Genomic DNA, 20,559 nt, shown 5'->3' with positions numbered 1-20,559 from the left:
TCTGTAAATTTTTCATAATGCTTGCAACATGTAGTCAATATACTTAAGTATCTTAATAAACTGTCCTCCTGATTTTGATTTGCAAGCTGACTTCTTCCATCATGGCACCATCTTCTTATAGTACTCATATCTCTTTTATTCCTGGGTGTTAGGGCCGTGAGTGTGAGAGACACTGCAGCAGTCACAAGATGTCAGAGGGAGTGCACGTGACCTCTGAGGAGCAGGGGCTTGGAGATATGGAGGCCGACTCTGCCAGGCCGTCAAGGCAGACATGGCATTGAGCGCAGGGTCGTGGGGGCCGACTCTGCTGGGTTGGGAAAGGCTGACGTGGCACTGAGCGTGCCCCATAAACACGGACTCCTCTTAACAATACTCCTTTGCCCTGCACTCGGGAGAGTGCACGATTGGCTCCCACATGACAGGTGACAAGGGGTGGCCAGAGGGGGTGCACATGGCTTTCTGAGGGACGTTGTTGGGACAGCTTTGCCTGGGGGTTAACCAACCAGGGATAAGGGAGTTTTGGGCACAGTGACGGGAGAGTGATACTCTGTATGGCATTGTGTAGAGGATTTCCGGGAAGGACGTTGCTCCTTGGTCTCTTACAATGTACTCGGGAGAGAACATGATTGGCCCCACAAGGCGTGCCCCTGCAAGGCTTATAAATTGGGGAGATAGAGGAAGTGAGTTAGTTCCTGCTTAGTTCCAGTTCCGCTTGGAAGTGAGTTGGTTCCTGTGCCTGTTCCTGTGCTTGCTTGTGGTGCTGTTAAGATTTAACGGAATAAACAGCTTCTCATCATACTTTCTTGTCCTGGGTGTTCTGTGGGGGTAAGTTCTTTTTGGAGACAAGAAGCCGACGTCCGAAGACCTTGTATAAGGTAAGATAAGGCTGGAGTTGGGACCGGGACCCCAACACCTGGGAGCCAATTTATAGACAAAATGATGTTTGTTAAGAAGTGTCTCTACCAGAAACAGGGAATGAGGAAAGGGCTGACTGTCCTGGAGATGCATTTCAGAATTCAAAGGGCAAAGTGACTCATACTAAGTATTACTTAGTCAGACCAAACAATTTCTCTTCAAAATGGATGCTTTAAGTTTCTGTTTGTGTATTGTTGCTTTAAAGAGTGATAAAGTTTCACTTCAGCTGTCTTCTCTATTTTCTTTGGCAGTTCCAGTCTTCCGTGTTTGTTCACGGTCAGGTAACCTGTAGTGGTAGTTACATGCCCTGAAAGGAGTAGGCCCAGGAAAACTTGCTTACTGATCTGAACAAGTCTGACAGGTCTAATGACCCAAAAGCAACAGAACCCTGAAAAGGAGTCAGGTTCACTCACTTTCTGAGGGTGCTACTTAATGATATCCAATTTTAATGTTCATTTTTTTGGCCAGGATTTTGATTCAAAAGCTGCCCTTCCAAATGGTGTAGCAGAATTTTTAAAAATATCATTCTTTGAGCAAATACTTTGCATTAGCTTGGTATGGCAGCTTCTCCTATTAGATAGCCAAATGATCAAGAATTTAATAAGCGCTATGCACATGCCAAACAATGTGCTATGTGCTGTAGATAGAAGTTCATGACTGGAAAGAAGATAGTATGTAAAGGTCTACAAATTAATGGAGCTGCCCAAGGGAGACTTAGATAGGAAAAGGATGCAAATCACTATATAGAAACTGGGAGGCAAAGACTTTCTCAAAGTTTGCCAATTTTAATGTGTTTTATCTATGAAGGGATGCTAACATTCCTTCATAGGGATGAAATGTATTCATAGGGTTGACTCTTGAACTATATGATGCCTTTGCCAGACAGTCGGCATGAAGGTGACAGTTTCTCACAGGATGGTATCTCAGCTTGGCATAAATATGTTTAAAAGATGACAATAATTGATACTAAACAACAGAAAGAGAATATTGTTCTGTAATAATAGTGTCCAATTTTTAGCCAATTTGGATGAAGCAAGGAATTAAGACTCACTTCCATACAGTGAAAACTTGTTTTGCTTAGGTCCTATCAGAGAGTCATTTTCCCAGGTAGATTGCCATAGCAAAGGAGATATAGAAATGTTGACATAGATCATAACATCTTGGTTCTAGAGGAGGCAGGGGCCTTTAAGGTCATCTATGCTCATCATGCCCACATCTCATAGATGAGGAAACTGAGGTTTAGAGAAGTCCATTGGCTTTCCCAAGATCACACAGGTTGTTAAACTGGAAGATGGGATTTGAACCAGCTCTTTTGACTCCAAATCTACTGCTATTTCTACTGTAGTTAGATATAAATGTAGATATAGATATAGATGCATGTAGAGAGATAGAGATTGATAATATATTAAACAGCCTCAATAGAAATTTGAAATGGGTAAGTCTGAGAGGTTGAATGGTCATAAGGTCTTTTTCTTGGTCTCATCTGGTTCAAACTGGCTCATATCATCAGTAGTATCAAATCTAAATTTGCCTCTTTGGCACTTTCACCCATTGCTTCTGGTTCAGCCCTATGAGACCAAAAAGAACAGGTCTAATCATTCTTGTAAGGGGCAAACCTTGAAAAATATACTTGAAGACAGCCATCATATGTACTGTGAGACTTCTCTTCTCCAGAATGAATCCACCTTCCATCTATAGGACACAGACTTAAGTAAACCATTCTATATGTTTTTTTTTTCTTTTTCTGGAGGCAATCAGGATTAAGTGACTTGCCCAGAGTCACACAGCTACCAAGTGTTTGAGGCCAGATTTGAACTTAGATTCTTGACTCCAGGGCTGCTGCTTAGTCCACTGCACCACCTAGCTGCCCTGGTTCCCTGTCCTGTTTTATTTACTTTTCTGAAGAGAATCTGTGAGCCATCCTCTCCCCCCTCCTTCTTTTTGCTTTTTTTTTGAGGGGGGAGGGCAGGGCAATTGGTGTTAAGTGACTTGCCCAAGGTCACATGGCTAGTAAGTGTTAAGTCTCTGAGGCTAGATTTGAACTCAGGTCCTCCTGACTGCAGGGCCAGTGCTCTATTCGCTGTGCCACCTAGCCGCCCCTGCCATCCTCCCTTTTAGCAGCACTTTTTTTATTTGTTGTTTAGTCATTTTTCATTTGTGCCCAACTCTCCCTGACCCCATTTGAGGTTTTCTTGGCAAAGATACTGGAGTGGTTTGCCATTTCCTCCTTCAGCTCATTTTACAGATGAGAAAACTCAAGTAAATAGGGTTAAATGACTGACCCCAGGACCACCCAGCTATTAAGTTTCTAATGCTGAATTTGAACTCAGTTCATCAATGTCCTTAAACTATAAATGTGGTTGACCATGTAAGAATATAGAGAGACTATCACCTCTTCAACTTGACATCCTGACAGTTGGCAACAGCAAACAAAAGCTGAGAAAAGCTTTTATTCACTGTTGTGATCAATTGGCACCTTTTGCCAACTGAAAAGATTAATGAAAAAGAGTTTGGTGATTAGTTCTTTCAGCTGGATCAAATCTAATTCTTTTAGGTGTACTCCTCTATGTAAAACTAAACTAACCCCAAACCTCTCAAACCCAGAATTTCTCTTTGCTTCCAAAGTGTACCCTTCACTCAATCCAATGAACGTCTCGGGAGTCTTTAAGTAAATTAGGAGATAAATGAACACATCTGGAATGCAACTAGGTGGCCCAGTAGATTGAGAGTTGTACCTGGAGTCAGGAAGACTTCTCTTCCTGAATTCAAATCCAGCCTCAGACACTTATTAAGTGTGTGACCCTGGGCAAGTCACTTAACCCTGTTTCGTCATCTGTAAAATGAGCTAGAAAAGGAAATGGCAGACCACTCCAATGTCTCTGCCAAGACCCCAAATGGGGTCACAAAGCATTGTTTATGACTGAAGAAAATATATTTGTGTTCTGTCATTTTATATTTAATGTATGTTTTTAAGTGATGAGAACTTAAAATGGGGTATAGCCTAAACCATTTCTTTTCCTTAGACAGTTTACTGAGAAGAGAATTGGCCTCAAATGACCTTAATCTTTGGCCCCTAAAGACAGATGAAGCATGGGGCTAGACTGGAACTGCTTTCCAATATCATGACCCAGCTGCATTTCTCTAAATCACCAAATAATCGCCAGGGGGACCTCTGCAGCTTCCCTTCTTTGAGGGAGGCAGCATGACTGGACAGCTTCTCCAGACAGAAAAGATAAAACGACCCATGTTTGTTTATCCCTTCCTCATATTAGAGATCCAAAGTCTTTGTCAGTGAATTAAATTGTAGAGAGTGATGTCTTCTGCATGATTTCATAGCTTTCTGGCAGGAGGCTTCTAAGTAAATGACTTTGCAAAACCTCTTCCAGCTGGAGATGATCTATGCTTTTGTCTCTGCAGAGTATTTACCCTCTCTTTTTCCTTCTGTTGGTCCGAAACTAGGTCTTTGGAAAATTAGCAGAAAAGTTTCATTGCATTGTACAGAAAAATGGTTTCCTTATCTCTTCCCTTCTCTCTGACTCCCCCCCCCCCCCCATCTCCCTCACCTCCTCTTTTCTCTCTCTCCCTCTTCATGTCTCTCTGTCTCTGTCTTTAAAAATAGAGAATTGATTTTTAAAGGAGATAAGAGGTACCATATACGTAAGAACTCCTTCCCATCTCCCCTCATTTGGCAATTTGTTCCTTCCTCTCCCCTATTTCCTCCTAACTTAACAGCTTTCCAACTGTAATTCATTAGACTGATTTCAGCTGCATTTTTTCCAGTTATGTAAACTTGGTGATGTACAGCTGTTTTATATTTCATCTATTCTTCTTATGTACTTCAGCTGCAATGCACTTGTAAGGAGGGAATACAACTACCCAGAGACCTGGTTTTCCTCCCTGCTTTTTAGGTTAAACCATGGCAATAATTAAGCCCACTATCTGGAGGGAGTCACCCTCCAGAACCAGCTTCTATTTCTCCTATGTACACACCTTTTAAACAAGCCATTTGAAGGATAGTCAAATTGATCTAAGATTAACTGTGATCAATCAATTAGAAAGAACTAAAATATTTTACTTTGTCTTTCACAAATTCTGCTTCATCTGATTAGATTGGATTTTGGTTCAGAGGAAAGATGGCATCATGGATAAAAGGTTAGTCTTGGAGTCAGGAATTTATTTTAATTAAAGTCAACAAACATTAATTAAGTACCAGTCAATAAGCATTTATTAAGTACCTACTATATGCCAGGCACTGTACTAAGCACTGCTGATACAAAAAGAAACAAAAGATAGTTCTTGTCCTTAAGGAGCTCACACTCTAATATGAAAGACAACAACCAAACAAATATGTACAAACAGGCTATGATAAAAAATTAACAGAGGGAAGGCACTAGAATTAAGAGTGAATGGATTCATTCCATCTGTTACAATCCTTCATTATAACTTGACTAATGCCTAATGTGAAAGTATTTGCAGATACTATACTTGATTGTATGCTGTGGGGGGAAGGGAGGGAGGAGAAGGAGAGAAAATTTGAAACTCAAGGAATTGTGGTAATGAATCTTGCAAACTAAAAGTAAACAAATTAATAAAGACCAAAAAAAAAGAGTGAATGGAAAAGGTTTCCTCTAAGAAGGTGGGATTTTAGTTGGGACTTGGAGGAAGTCAGAGGAACCAGAAACTCTGCTAGCCACTGGTCTTACAAAAACAAAAGTGAAAACAGTCCTTCCCTTAAGAAATTTTATGTTCTACTGAAAGACCTAGATTCATGAACTGCCACCTGAAGTGTGTGGAAAAGGGTTTAAACTTTTTTTTTGGAGGGAGGAAGGCAGGGCAATTGGGGTTAAGTGACTTGCCCAAGGTCACACAGCTAGCAAGTGTGTCAAGTGTCTGAGGCCGGATTTGAACTGAGGTCCTCCTGACTCCAGGGCCAGTGCTCTGTTCACTCTGTCACCTAGCTGCCCTGGGCTTAACCTTTTTAAGGCAATTCTCTACATGTTTACATATTTTAGATGAGTTGTAAAATTCACCAATGGAGAGAGATTCTGTATCAAGAAGTACACTATACAATGGAATCACAGGTATGATTGGATAAACCTGCATCAGAAAGTAGGGACTTGGGAGGTTATTAAAATATCATGAGATGAGGATAATAGGCCAAGACCTGCTTTTCAAAGGCTCAAGGATGAGAAGGAGGCCTTGTGGTGATTGCAGGATCAAATGCAAAATGTTTTGCTTGGCATTCAAAGCCCTTTATAACCTAGCCCTCTCCTATCTTTCCAGTGTCCTCACACTTTACTCCCCAACACACACCATTCCATCCAGTGACACTGGGTCCTTACTGTTTTGTAATTAAGATGCTATCTCTTGACTTTAGACATTTTTTTCACTGTTCTCCATGCCTACAACACTCTCCTTCCTCCATTCTGATCGCTGACCTCCCTGGATTCCTTTAAGTCTCAAATAAATTCTGCCTTCTATAGGAAGCCTTCCTCAGCTCTTCTTAATTCCAGTGCCTTCCCTCTGTTAATTACTTCCTATTTAAGCTGTGTGTATCATGTTTTGTATAGATTTGTTTGCATGTTATCTCCCCTAGATTGTAAGCTCCTTGAGGGCAGGGACTATCTTTTGCCTCTTTTTGTATCCACATCACTTAGCATAGAGCCTGGCACACAGTAGGCATTTAATAAATATTGTTGATTGATTGAATAAAGAAAAAAACTTTAGCATTGTCTATCTTCAGAGGCTTGAAGGGGCAGGTTGAAATATTTGCTATTTGTGTGTGGGGACCATTGACAACTTCTTGGCTCTTAGCCTTCATGCTTCCAAGTTGATTATTCATGGTTATGCCATTTCTTCCTTATCATTTCCCCAGCAATTCCTTTTGTGACCAAGACATCTTTGAGAGTACTATAGATGAACTTAATGACACTTCTGGTCTTACATGTCTCTGGAGACTAACGAAAGACTCCAACTTTTGGTCTCCCCTATCCAGGGCAAAAGAATAGCCCAATTGTTCTTTAATCTGGGGAAGCCTTTGTGAAATGATCATGAATCTTCACTGAGGAGCTGCCCTTGGTGGCATGTGGGGGAATGAAGGTGTGTGGCATGGATCTTGAACAGACTTCCAAGCCTCTGTTCATTCATGTATGTATGAACATTCCCACATGTATGTATGTGACCCACAGAGAAAATGTTGTGTAGGCCAGTGGTTCACTATAGCCTACAATACCTTTAACCAAGTGGGGTGTATGGGGTATTCAGGGAGGACCAGCACCCCTGCCACGAGGCTAGCCAAGCACTTTTCAGGACTGTTTATTCATCTTTGGTGTCTACCTTTCAACCAACTCTCACCTGTGGCTCCAAGAAACTGTAGCATGTGCAGTGGAAACAACCGGGTAAACCCATCTGAGCGTCACTGACAGGCCTCAAACCCATCAGTGAGTTAGGGGGACATCTACTCCAAGCATGTGAAGACTTCCCCTGCTAGAATGGGTGGATGAGAACAGTTTGTTACAACAGCCATGAAAATGGTTGAAGCAGGTAATGTGGAGCTTGGTTAGACACTGAAGATGCCAAGGTCATCGGATGCATCCCAAGCCTTCCCCAGCTGTCTTGACTTTTGTTGTGCCACTGGATGTCAGTGACTCTCGAGTGAGACTGACTGCCTCACTTAAATCCAGCTCATGTACCAGGTATCACCCCCACGATGTTCTCGGTCCTCTTTGAAATGAAGCATGAACAACACCTTTAACCAAGAAGATAATGTCCAAGTGACCTTAACTTTTAAGTCATTCCTCCAAAGCCAAGTAAACCAAAGTGTTCTCATAATCTGATTGTCTTTCCCCTTCTGCCTTCGGTGAACTCCAGCAATCGCCAGAGAAAGAATGGATTGGGAGAAAGTAAATGAATCATTATGCCAAGAAGCAGGATCAAAGGATCTTAGAACTGGCAGCAGGGGAGGGTCCTTGAAAACTGCCTATTTCAGCCTCTTTAACTTATGGAAAAGGAAGCCAAGTCCCAGAGAAGTGATTTTCCCAAGGACTTGGAAGAGTCAGGATGTGAACCCAGTAATAGTTTTCATTTGCAAAGTGCTTTGCAATTCACAAAATGCTTTCATCCCAAGAGCTCTGGGAAAGAGTTTCTACAAATATGAAATTAAGGCTCAGAAAATAATTTGCTGTGGATCACACAGCTTATAAATATCAGGATCAGAAGTAAAACCCAGAACTTATATAATTATATCTTTTATATAAATGTATAATGCTCTTTCTGCTTTCTTATAGTATAACAGATAAAAAATACAATAATAGCATTTATATGGTACTTAAAGGCTTTCAAAGCATTTTACGTGTGTTATTTCATTTGATCTACATAACAACCATTGGTGCTATTATTACCCCCATTTTACACCTGAGGAAACTGAGTCTTAGAGATGTTAAATGACTTGACCACAGTCACACAGCTAGTTAGTGTCTAAAGAAAAATTTGAATTCAGAGGATCCTGACTCTCAGTCCAATACTCTTATCTACTAGACCACCTAGCCACATATGTATAAGTAGATTCAGGCATCATTTGGATATAGTCATAGATAATAGATTCATAATAACTTCTTAAGACAAATTCAAGTATGTTTGGGCTAAACCTCTAACCTTTTGAGGCTGATAGTAAGCTCCTTCAGGGCAGGGATCCTACTGCTCCTTATTTATTATTGTATTTCCCTCAGTGCCTAACATAGTACATTGAATATAGTAGGCACTTATGATAAATACTTGTTAAACAAATGCATGAATGAAAATCTGATGGGTTGACTACTTCCAATTCAATAAACCGTTGGAGTTGTAGATATGCATGTGTGGGCCACATGGCGCAGCCCCACTATTTATATTAATTGATTATATAACTTATATAATTGTATTTATATCTTTATTTTATATAATTTAATTTTATATATTTTCTGTGCTTTTATGAAATATGGAATTCTTTGTAGACTGAGTACTTTGGAATAACAGATACATTTAGGTCATGTTTCCAAAGAGCTTAAGTCATAATTTTTGTGCCATTTAGGGTAAAAGGCAAATAAGAAAAGCCTGGGATACAGGGCCATTGTCAATAGCTAAGTGGGAAATCCCAAGGGAAACCAAACACACAGGCAAGAAAAGGGTGAGCTTGCCTGTCTGTTTGTTTCCTTCTAGAGACACTAACAAATAACAGAAAATGAAGACTTAGAAAGACCAGACAGCAGGTTTATATGAAGGCAAGAGCAGGAGCCAATAAATTGAGCTAAGTACAGACTTAATCTTTTTTTTTTTTTTTTTGGCATTTGACCACTGCTCAAATACCCTAATGATTAAAGCATGTGCTTCTCATAGTTCCTTGTCCGAATCATTTCTTTCCCTCAGGGATTTCATGATTTCCAGCTTCTTCTTATAAGAGGCTGTGACCTCTGGAGAAGGTCCATCTGTGGAAGATTCACTACAGGACTCCACTCCTGCTTTATAAAGTTCTAAATTATCCAAGACCCAGGTCACCTGAGGTGTTGACTCACACTTCCCCTCCCCCCACCCACTGGCTATCATGTAATAGCTAGTTGGTTTAACCTGACTAGCAGTAAAGCATTTCCCAATGGAAGACTTCTTGGCTCCATAAGACCTTGTAGGGGAAAAAAAAGTTTTAAAGTCATCTCATCTGGCCTCTTGTCCTGAAGAAGCATCTGGCCCTCTCCATTTCATCCAGCCCAAGTCAAGGGCGGAAGAAATGTTACAAGAACTGGTTGTTTATGTAAGTTTGCCACCTCCAAGAAAGCTTTTTGCTACTACAGCAATCAGCTGTTAAGAGAGGCTGTCTGGGACAGCAGCAGCCCAGACCCAAGATGGCGATGATGAAGGAGCTGGAAGAAATCTGCAAGTATGCGATGAAAAACTTCCTTAACATCCAGGTTGATGAAGCTAATTCATTGATTTGGCAAGGACTTATTGTTCCTGACAACCTTCCGTATGACAAGGGAGTCTCTGGAATAGAAATCAACTTCCCAGCAGAGTATCCATTCAAACCACCTAAGATCACTTTTAAAACAAAGACTAACATCGATGAGAAAGGACAGGTCTGTCTGTCAGTAATTAGTGGGTGCTGAGAACTGAAAACCAGCAAACAAAACTGACCAAGTTAGCCAGTCCCTCATAGCCCCCAGCCTGAGCCCCTTCGGGCTGACCTGGAGGAAGAGTACTCTAAGAACCATAAAAATTCTGTAAGAATGCTGAAAAGCTTCCCAAGAAATATGGGGAAAAGCGACCTGTGGACTAAATCTCCCATGGTTGATTCCAAGCAGGGTGATTGGAAAGCCAGGGACATGCATTTCCAACACCTGCAATCAGGACTCTGGGAAATTGATAGGGGCCACCTCCTGGGTTAACTTGTGACAGTTACTAACTTTCTACATTTTTCTTACTTAAAAGTGGTCTAGGTAAACCCGTAAAGAAAGGATTAAAAAATTAAAATGTTCTAGTTCTGATTTCTTTGTTTTAAAAATCACTGCTTCAATCTACCTTAGTGGATGGTGTGTTCTTTTCTTGCCCAAATCTATCCCAAGTCTTCAGTTTCTCTTCACATTTAAAACAGAAAGTTAGTGAGTGGTGCTCCTGATCCCTTCCTTCCCCTTTTGTAGTTCTTATTTTATTGAGTTCATTTTAATCACACTCCCTATCCCCAGAACAATGCCTTGGAACCCCCATTCAACCTCTTCCCTTCCTGTCCCCCCTCCTCCCTATTTCCCATTTCCCACCCCCACCCCCAACAAGCCCTGAAAGAAACTGGCTTAAAATCCAGCGGTCCTATTGCCTTCACTCCCTGTGGCTCTGTGCTTTGTGAGATACAGGTTGTGAGTTTGTAGCATCTAAGAAACCCAGATAAGGCCAACCCTGAGGGTAAAGTCTGTGATGAGGAAGGAGTCTGCCTGATGTTATCAAAATTATGTTTATTAAATGGGCAAACCCCTGACTGTCAAAAAAAGAAAAGAGAGAGGCTGTCTGAATGGTTGAGAAGGTTGCTTTCGACCCTAAACCACGCGCTTGCTGTTTGTCAGCTTTGTCTTTGGACTATAAAATAGAAGGACTATTGTCTGCTGAAATGTTGTATCTAGGCTAATTATGAACAGACCTTCTGCCAAAGGTGTGCTGGAGCAAGCTACAGCTGATTGTTAAGTTTTCAGTGTGAGCATTTACAACTTGGAAGTCAGCAAATGGTATAAATAAGGCCTTGTTATAACATTTTTGTTGATTGTCTAGAGACTAGATTTGAGAAAGTGTTAATGATGCATATTAAATTTTAAAGTGTCTTGGGTCCACAAGTCGCTGCCCCAGGCTGTTCAGCATTTATCAATACTCCCCTGCTTTCTGTGGCCACTATTTCCAGAAGTCCCTGACAACGACATGTATTAGTTTATGGCACTAATTGTTTTATATTCCTCCTGGGTCTTTCCCATAAAGCCCACCTTTAACCGCTTTAACAGTTTCAATATTGCTTATAGATACCATCCCCTAGCCAATGTGTGATTTCCTCAGTTCTCCTGGTATTTCATTCTCTTCTCCCCCTCCCCCCATGATGTAAGCCTAAATTTCAAATCAAAATTTGACAAGCAAGATCCAATCCTGGGATCCAACTTTTTGTTAAATAACTTTTTCAGTAGATGGAGCACAAGGCCTGGAGTCAGGAAGAACCGAGTTCAAATATGACTTCAGATAGTAGCTGTGTGAACCTCTTGACCTCTGTTTTTCTCAGTTTCCTCAACTGTAACATAATAACTTCACCTACCTCATGGGGCAGTTGTGAGGATCAAATGATAATATTTGAAAACCACAACATAGTTTCTGGTACATGGTAGGCACTATATAAATGCTTATTCCTTTCCTTTCTTTCTTCCCTCTTTCCCTCTCTCCCTCCATCCTTCCTTTCTTTTTTTCCTTCCATCCTTCCCTCATGGTATTGAAGTGCCCACCATAAATTATACACTAGAGCCCCCTTAAACCTGCTAGGGGGGACCCCTACTGGGTTCCTTGGAAACCACCTAATAGGCTCCAATAGTAAAGAAATGTTTCACCTGTGTTGCTAAAAACATGCCACAGATTCCCACGGATTCATGTCTGTTTCTCTTCAGTAGAAATAATACTAAGGCTTTGTTTCAATAGGAATAATACTGAGAATGCTTTGCTTCAATGGGAATAATACTGAGAATGCTTTGCTTCAATAGACACAATGCTAAAGACATCGTACCCCTTAGAAACATATTCTGTTGCTAGCAATCACATTGTCTATAAAATAATGTCAAACAGAAAGCTCAGGGCAGCCTTTCAGTCTGAGAGGCAGTCCCAGCCAGTTAATAAACACTCCTTTCAAATCATAATTGGCCTACCTGTCCTGTAACATCTCGGGTGTCCTTTACAGATTGGAGGTCCCACCGAGATATCCTTTGACTCTGTTTTGACAGCTGGACCAGGCTCCTTGGAGGGCCAGGAGAGCAGTCTGACCTAGGGGAGGCCACCGAGTGAAATTCCTTGGCCCCAGGCTCGCATTGCTTCCCTGAGAGTACCGGAATCTGAGTCCTATCCAAATTCTTTCAATTCGATCCAAGAGTGTTCTGTTTGGTGAGTACTCATGGTCTGTGAAAGTGCCTAGGGGGTGATCACTGAGAATCTGTCCCTCAGCCCCAGGTAAAAGTAGGAGGCTAAGCTGGATGCGGTGGCCCCTACTGGCCTCCAAGGTCAGGACACTGATGGAGTGCCTGGTTTCTGTTTTTTTTTTCTCTTCTGAATTTTGTGTTTGCTGTTAAAGTGTTATTGTATCTTAAACTGTCTATTTGGTTTTGGATTGTTGATAGATGTCACTGTCTGTGTGTTGTGTTGTTTTGTGTATATCCTGTCTCTAAGATACTGGAAGGTAGAAAAGAGGAAACCTTACTTTTGCCCTGATGTGGTTGTTTTTTTTTATATTCTGTCTGTCTGTGTAAAGAAATTTTAAATCTGCCACCCTGTAAGCCAAATGCACCCAAGCAGCCAAAAGAATTCTGTACCTGAGCTAGAAAGATTGATAATCTCTTAAAGAAAAGCTGCTGGCAGAAAAACCACTTCTCCTTCTACTCCTTGAATTCCAGCCAAAGTTCTCTAAGTAGAAAGACAAATGGACAGAGAGAGGATGGGAAATTTCTCCCCAAAAATCTGTCTAAGGGAAAAGGGGTCACTTCAATGATCAAAGAGAAGTAGGTTTTCAAGCTGCACTTTGAAATAGGACTAATACTTAACCCTTTCCTGGGTCACAGAAAGAGAACTGCAACATCATTGGGAATATAGATCCAGGTAATTGAATTTATTCTGATTACTATTTGGTACTACAAAACTGAAATTTAAGGTCACCAGCTTGGTTATTCAATTGTTTTTATTTCAAAGTTCAAAATTAAGACCATGATTGTTACTGGTAAACAGTTGTATTATATATGTTGTATGAGAAACGGTTTCTTTTAAAGTCTTGGAGTAGATCTGAAATTTTAAAGGAATGAACACCTAAGAAAAGTTTATTTGAGCAAAAGGTCAAAAAGAAATCCACTAAGATTCTCTTCCCTGTGGTCCCAGTTCTTCTTAGCTAGCGCTACGGAGCCCTCCGCTGTAATCAAGCTCTGATGGAGCTGAGGAGACAGTAAGAGGTTTGAACCATTAAGATTTTTTTTCTTCTCCCTGTTGTCCTGGCTATAACTGAACTAGGGATGCAGTGAAGTTAATTTGAGTTAACTTCCTCCAAAAAGAAAAAGGAGGGAAGGTACAGTAGCTACATCGGAGCTACATGGGTTTGTCATCTGCCTACCTGAAAGGTTAAATCCCTGGAATAGAATATTTTTTTTCTGAATGACATGGGAACAGTTAGACAAGGGAAAAGAAGCTTGTGAAACAAAGGTACAAATACAAGTTAATCATTATTCCATATACTAAGCCTGGGATACATCTGAGCTACTAAAGTGTGTGTGTTACATCTGAATTATTTAGCCTAAAATTATATTCTTTCCACAGCCTAAATAGTTTAGTAAAATGTTACTTAATCTAGCTCCCATAAGCAAGTTTTAGATCCCCAGGTACCCTGAAGTCCACCTCTCTAAGTAAGCAGAGCCTGAAGTTCCTACTTCAAGTTCCCCAAACCCTTTCCTCAATGCTCCAGGCAAATCGACCACCCCTTAACCAAGGTCTGCTACAGCTAAGCATTCATAGAGGTTTATTTGATAGAGTATAAGCTGATAATGTGCTTTGAGTGTGATGAGTTTGGAAAAATAGAGGGTTTCCCCCTGAAATATAGAGTTCACTCTGTACCATGAAGCCCCAACTTCACTACTATCTAAGAGATCTCTCCCTTGCTGCAAATAATCACTTTGCTTGTTCCAGTGCCAAGGAATTAAAGACGGTTGCTAAGGACTAATGGAGCAGGGAGAAAATACCCCAGAATATAGAGAAAAACCAGAGCAAAAGCTCAGAAAAGTAAGAAAAAGCTTGTCAGTGAGAAACAGTGTGTTCTGAACCCTGCACTGACTGGTTGTGTGACCTAGAATAAATCATTTAACCCTGAGTCTTAATTCATCTATAAAGTGGGGAGATGAGAAAAAGAGAGGAAAAAATGAAGTCAGAAGTCAACTAGCCTCTTCACTTGGTAAGATCAATCATTCTTATATGTAATTTGAAAAGGCAATTAATGTAATGTCATCTTGCAGTTTATATTATTGTTGTATTTCTACACTGTATATTGTCAAACTTGAGTGAGGAGAAAATTGTATAAGACCAGTAGTGTTACTTTAAATATGTATATCTTCTATTTAGAAAAACTTGTAAAACTTTTAACTAAGCTATTTTGGGCTAATGTTTTAATGTTAAAACCAAAAATTGTTTATTGATTACTGTATGAAAATTTGTTTGACTAGTTCTGCCCATTCAGAGCAGTCTCTCCTGCTTATAATTCATATACATTTTCCTTATGTTGTAAAACTGTTAAATCCTCTAGAAATTATTTCCAGGCAAGGTCATTCAGCCTGAGAAAGGAAGTTTTAAATGAACCTAACTTGCTAAGAAGTTGCAAAGATTAAAAAGGATTTTTATAAATTGGCTTTTATATTTTAGAAGGATGGTAAAAGGAATTCCTTACATTATAAGATCTGATACATTGTTATTGTTTATCACAGCCCCATGAGAATAGAAATAATTATAACTGGCTCTAAGCTGTGATTGGTGAGGCTTGTTGTTTAAGGTAAAAAGCACTTGGGACCATAACTAAATTTTATTTTGAGTCTGAATTTGGGTATAGTTGTCTACATTAAATCAGCGTCTGAGAGGAAATGCCACTAGCTACTCAGAGGAATGTGATCCTTTGCTGTCAACAGGTGGAAGTCTACATTTGGTGATGGCCGAAGGGACAATCTTAGCCTCTGTCTGGAATGGGATCCCTCCTGGCTCAGTTTACCCATGAGGTTCCTTTGAAAAGGAATGTTTCCCACCTATTCCTGAGTCTAGCTATGAGGTGGAACAGATGCTGCATGAGATGGAATATCTGTAACTGTACCTGAATTTACACAGAGCCAAGGGCGTTTTCTCCTGGCATATTTGGAATGTCACATGTCCCTGCCTTTTTCCTTCTGTAACAGTTTTCTATGCTCAGAACAAGTAATCAGTAAAAGATGTGAGCCTTTTTATGTTAGCTTATTGGAAAATCTAATATTATTTTTCATCTAGAATTAGAATATGTACAGAAAGTTTATGCAAACTGCTTAAGATCATTTTAAAAGTTTTCAATTAACTTCCTTCACAAAGGTTTTAGTGATCATTGAAACTGTTTTGAAGAAGGAAAATACCTTTAGAAGGAATTTTTAAAATCTCTAATGTGATTCTAAGAGACCCACTAAAACCTCCATTTGCAAGACATGTTTCTTGCTAAATTGATGTAACAAATTGTAAAGCAGAAAAGAAATTGCTGTTTTAATCTGAATTTGTAGTTATTCTATCATCTAAGCAAGTGTTAATATTTGTAACTGAATACATATGTGTAAAATTCACTTCTCTTTTTGAAATTCTGTTCAGCACCCCACCTCCTATTGTATTTTGGGTGTTGAATGCTGTTATGTATGACTGTTAATGATTTACTTCTCAAGTCCCTCCAGGCTCCTTGAGATGTCCAAAACACAGTTCGGGCAGTGTACCAGGACACTCCTTATTCATCACCCCAAAAACCTGCACACTCAGTGAATATTGGAGATTGAGTGCCCACCCGCAAACTACCCTGAGACTCCTCACTTGAGCCCCATTGGACTGGCCTATACCAGGTTATACTGACTACCCCATCTGCTGTTAAAGTGACCGGAAGGAAAGCCTGCATTCACCACTCCCATGTCAAAGTGATGACTCCTCCCAGCTCTCCAGACCTGTGAGTGGCAGAACCCACCAGTGACTTACAACTGAGAATCAAGAGACTGTTGTGATGTTCCTGCTTCTAGCGCTCTTGCCTTTACTTGGTCCTAACCCCTACACTCCCACTTTGTATTCTTGGACTCTAACTAGGACAGTTGATGGGACTCTAATTTCAAAAATGTGACTCATGGCCAGCTCACCCTTTTCTTTGATCTCTGTACCTTGCTTAGCTCCAGATTTATGTTGTTTCCCTACACAGGCATGTATTTTGCAGGGACCGATGGTGCTGCTTATGGAGCAGAAAAGCAGCCTTTGGTCAACCCAGTCATATGTCTGCCCTGAGGATGGGTCTCCTGATTGTGGGAGGGACCAGGAAATATCACTCTGTCAATTGGGATTGTGTAACAATTGCTGACTGGGTTTCCAGTGGCAACTGTGACCACCACATTTCATTTCATTGTAATACCCTAAATCATGTAACCCAGTTGTCATCAGGATCTTAAATTGGACTAAACAAACTTGGAAAATGGGGAGGACCTGGGGAATTAGATTTTATGTTGTAGGAAGGGACCCTGGAACCTTGTTAACTATTCAATGCACTCCAGTACCAAGGGATCTCATTCCCATTGGTCCCAACCCGGTTCTTAACCCACACTCTACCATAACCCCTGCAGGTTCAGGGATTACTTTGGCAAACCCCAGGCTACATGCCCACTCTTATACTTTTCATGTTCTTGATACTGTTTTCTCTTTCCTAAATTCCTCGGATCCCAGACTAACTTATGACTGCTGGTTTTGCTTGAACCCTGCCCCTCCTTATTTTGTTGGGCTAGCCTTAAATTCGTCAAAGGGTTTGACTGATCATGAAATTCAGTATTGGAAGCCCATAATCACTGGCACCGATCTCCCTGCCCACTGTAACCTTGGCTCCCCCAAGCTTACGTTAGGAGATGTGAAGGGACAAGCCTGAGGTATAGCAGTCACCTTATAAAAACCTTTGTGCTTCAGTGGTCGAAGTTTTTCCCAAACAGGAATTTTCACCAAATGTTTTCTTAGCCCCTAAAAATGCTTGGTTTGCCTGTACCTTAGGCTTAACTGATTGTGTACAGGAATGCCTCCTTCCTGGTAATTCCCCCGAATTCTGCATTTTAGTTCATGTCCTTCCACAGATATACATTTATTCAGGAGAAGGGGCTCGTGAACATTTTGGGCTACAGGCCTGCTATAAAAGAACCGTCTCCATTTTAGTTCCTATCTTAGTTGCTCTAGGCATAACAGGTTCAGCAGCAGTGGGTACCATGGCCCTAGTACAAGGAAATATTCATTTTGAAGCCCTTACCTCCCAAGTCTACACAGATATCCTAGACTTGGAGAGCCAAATCTCCTACTCGGAAACTGCCCTAGATTCCCTGGTCAAAGTGGTTCTCCAGAACCGCCAAGGTTTAGACCTGTTTCTCAAGCAAGGTGGCCTTTGTATGGCCCTTGGAGAAACCTGCTGTTTTTATATCAACCACTCTGGGGTGCTTCGGGAATCTCGGGCTACTGTATGTCAAAGTTTGGCTGACAGAGAGACTCATCATCAACAATATATGTCTTGGTACCAATCCCTTTTTAATTGGTCCCCCTGGCTCACATCACTTGTAACTTCCCTTGTAGGACCATTTGATTTGTTGTCACTGGGGTTGCTATTGACCTCCTGCCTTATTAACTGCCTAACTACCTATGTTAGACAAAAGATTCAAGCTGTTAAGCTGTTTGCCCTCCGCACTGCCTATGTCCCCTATGTTCCTCTGGACTCAGTTGAGTCCGAGATACAACTATGAACCAGTAAAAAGGGGGGAGTGAAGTGCCCACCAGAAATTATACACTAGAAAAATAATACACTAGAAATAATACACTATTAAACCTGCTAGAGGGGACCCCTACTGGGTTCCTTGGAAACCACCTAATAGGCTCCAATAGTAAAGAAATGTTTCACCTGTGTTGCTAAAAACATGCCACATATTCCCACGGGTTCAAGTCTGTTTTGCTTCAGTAGAAATAATACTAAGGCTTTGTTTCAATAGGAACAATACTGAGAATGCTTTGCTTCAATGGGAAGAATACTGAGAATGCTTTGCTTCAATAAGAATAATACTGAGAATGTTTTGCTTCAATAGACACAATGCTAAAGACATCATACCCCTTAGAAACATATTCTGTTGCTAGCAATCACATTGTCTATAAAATTATGTCTAACAGAAAGTTTGGGGCTATCTTTCGGTCTGAGAGGCAGTCCCGGCCAGTTAATAAACACTCCTATCAAATAATAATTGGCCTAGCTGTCCTGTTACATCTCAGGTGTCCATTACAGAATCATGTCCATTGAATTGTACCCATTTCAAAAGGAACCATTTAAGTGCTAGGAGCACAAGCATAGGATGAATCTATTCATTTAAGCCCCTCTGCAATTAGAGTCCAACTTACATGTCTAAGCACATTTCCTACTATCTTTCGTGCAGTCTACATTTTAGCTAAACCTGGTAGTTCCTGAATTCAAGATGGCATTTCCTCCTTCTGTGCATTCACATAAGTTGTACCCCACTATACTTCAGAACCTTTTAGGCTCCTCTTCTCAGACACTCCTTTCTCTAGGAAGTTTTTGTCACAAAAGGAAAACAAGTTCTGCTGTTTTATTATTTTTTGAGGAGGCAATCAGGGTTAAGTGACTTGCCCAAGGTCTCACAGCTAGCAAGTGTCTGAGGCTAGATTTGAACTCAGGTCTTCCTGACTCTGGGGCTTGTGTTTTACCCACTGTGTCAGCTAGCTCTCCCAACAGGTCTTCCTCTTGAAGAATTTAAGGGGTTCCATAACTTGAGTTATTGACACATATGTATGATGCAGAGTGGGGTAAAAAGTGGGAAGAGATCAAAATGCTTGGGAATATTGGAGGAGAGAGAACATGCAAACAGCAGGGAGGATCAGGGAAAGCTGGTTAGATTGCGGAGGGTTTGTTGACAATGTTTACTTCAATTGCTTTGGTCATTTTCCACAGGACAACAGTATTACATCACAGTTACTATCCATACAATAGTACAGTCAGATGCCACAATTTGTTCAGTCATTCCCCAATTAATGGGCACCCACCTTCTAGGAGAAACCTTTCCTGATTGATCTCTCTTCAGGCTACTGCCTTTCCTCTGTTCATTATTTCCATTTTATCCCAAATAAGTCTTGTTTCTCCATAGTTGTTTTCCTGTTGCCTCCTCCCTTAGACTGAGAATTCCTTGCAAGAGGAGACTGTCTTTTGCCTTTCTTCATTTCTCCAGTGCCTAGCACAGTGCCCATCATATAGTAGGTGCTTACTAAATGCTTCTTGACTGACATTTTGCTTCCAATTTTCTTGACAGTTTCTCCCATATTCTTCTAGGAGAAGATGTCTAAAGGTATCTCATTTTAACTTCTCTCTAGGATGAAAATGAATAGAAGTTTTAGGGGACACTTTCTGAGTCTGGCTAGGATATTCTCATGCCTCGACCATCTGCACCACACATCTGAAGCATTTGCTACTTTTGCATTTGGGAGAATCAAGAAACTAGGGAACCCTTGTATGGACTGATGGAGATAAAGAGAACAGAACTAAGAGAATAAAGGAAAAACAACATTAAAAGGGAACTGAACTAAAGTGTATTGTTGCATTGAATAACCTTGATTCTGGAGAAAAGAGGTTGAAATAGACATTTTTCCTCTTGATAGAGAGGTGGGGGCCACAGGCCACCCCTGTGGCTATAGAATGTTGCATACACTTTCACAATTGTTTGCTTTTTTGGTCAGTTTTGCTTAACTGATTTTCTTTGTTACAATAGAAGGTTCAGTGGAAGGAAGGAATATAAAAGGGTATGGGCTGTGGTATAAAAAAGGCACCACTTTTTTTAAATGGGGAGAAAAAAAGACTAACTCAAGGCTTCAGTGTAGCATAGAAATAATTATTAGTGATCCTTGCACTGGGAGGTGGATAATTAAAATCCAATAAATTTCAATAATTATTTATTAAGTTCCTACAGGGCACAATGCTCAAAAAATCGAAGAACTGCATTTTCCCTCCTCCTCTCTCTATAACTGTTGATGTGTGCATTGTCATTTTACTGCTCCTGGGTATGCTATTAAGCCTTGATAAAGACAAAAGTAAGGAAGACAGGAGAACATGAACCTAGGTAATCAACAAATTAACCTCTGATT

At 40.7% G+C, this 20,559-nt stretch overlaps 1 long non-coding RNA gene and 1 pseudogene across 1 annotated transcript; both read left to right on the top strand.

Annotated features, from left to right (window-relative positions):
- The first annotated feature begins 695 nt into the window (after nt 1-695).
- LOC138175174 (uncharacterized) lies at nt 696-19,996 on the top strand. The gene is made up of 3 exons (XR_011171914.1): nt 696-875; nt 12,399-12,555; nt 19,792-19,996. It is a non-coding gene; the product is annotated as an uncharacterized lncRNA (long non-coding RNA).
- LOC138143299 (ubiquitin-conjugating enzyme E2 L3 pseudogene) lies at nt 9,777-10,247 on the top strand (annotated as a pseudogene).
- Nucleotides 19,997-20,559: the final 563 nt, after the last annotated feature.

This window comes from Petaurus breviceps, unplaced genomic scaffold, assembly GCF_028583685.1.
Source record: "Petaurus breviceps papuanus isolate PSGF00001 unplaced genomic scaffold, PetGlider_PUasm1.0 138, whole genome shotgun sequence".
Classification (NCBI taxonomy): domain Eukaryota; kingdom Metazoa; phylum Chordata; class Mammalia; order Diprotodontia; family Petauridae; genus Petaurus; species Petaurus breviceps.
This window is presented reverse-complemented; position numbering and strand designations above follow the sequence as displayed.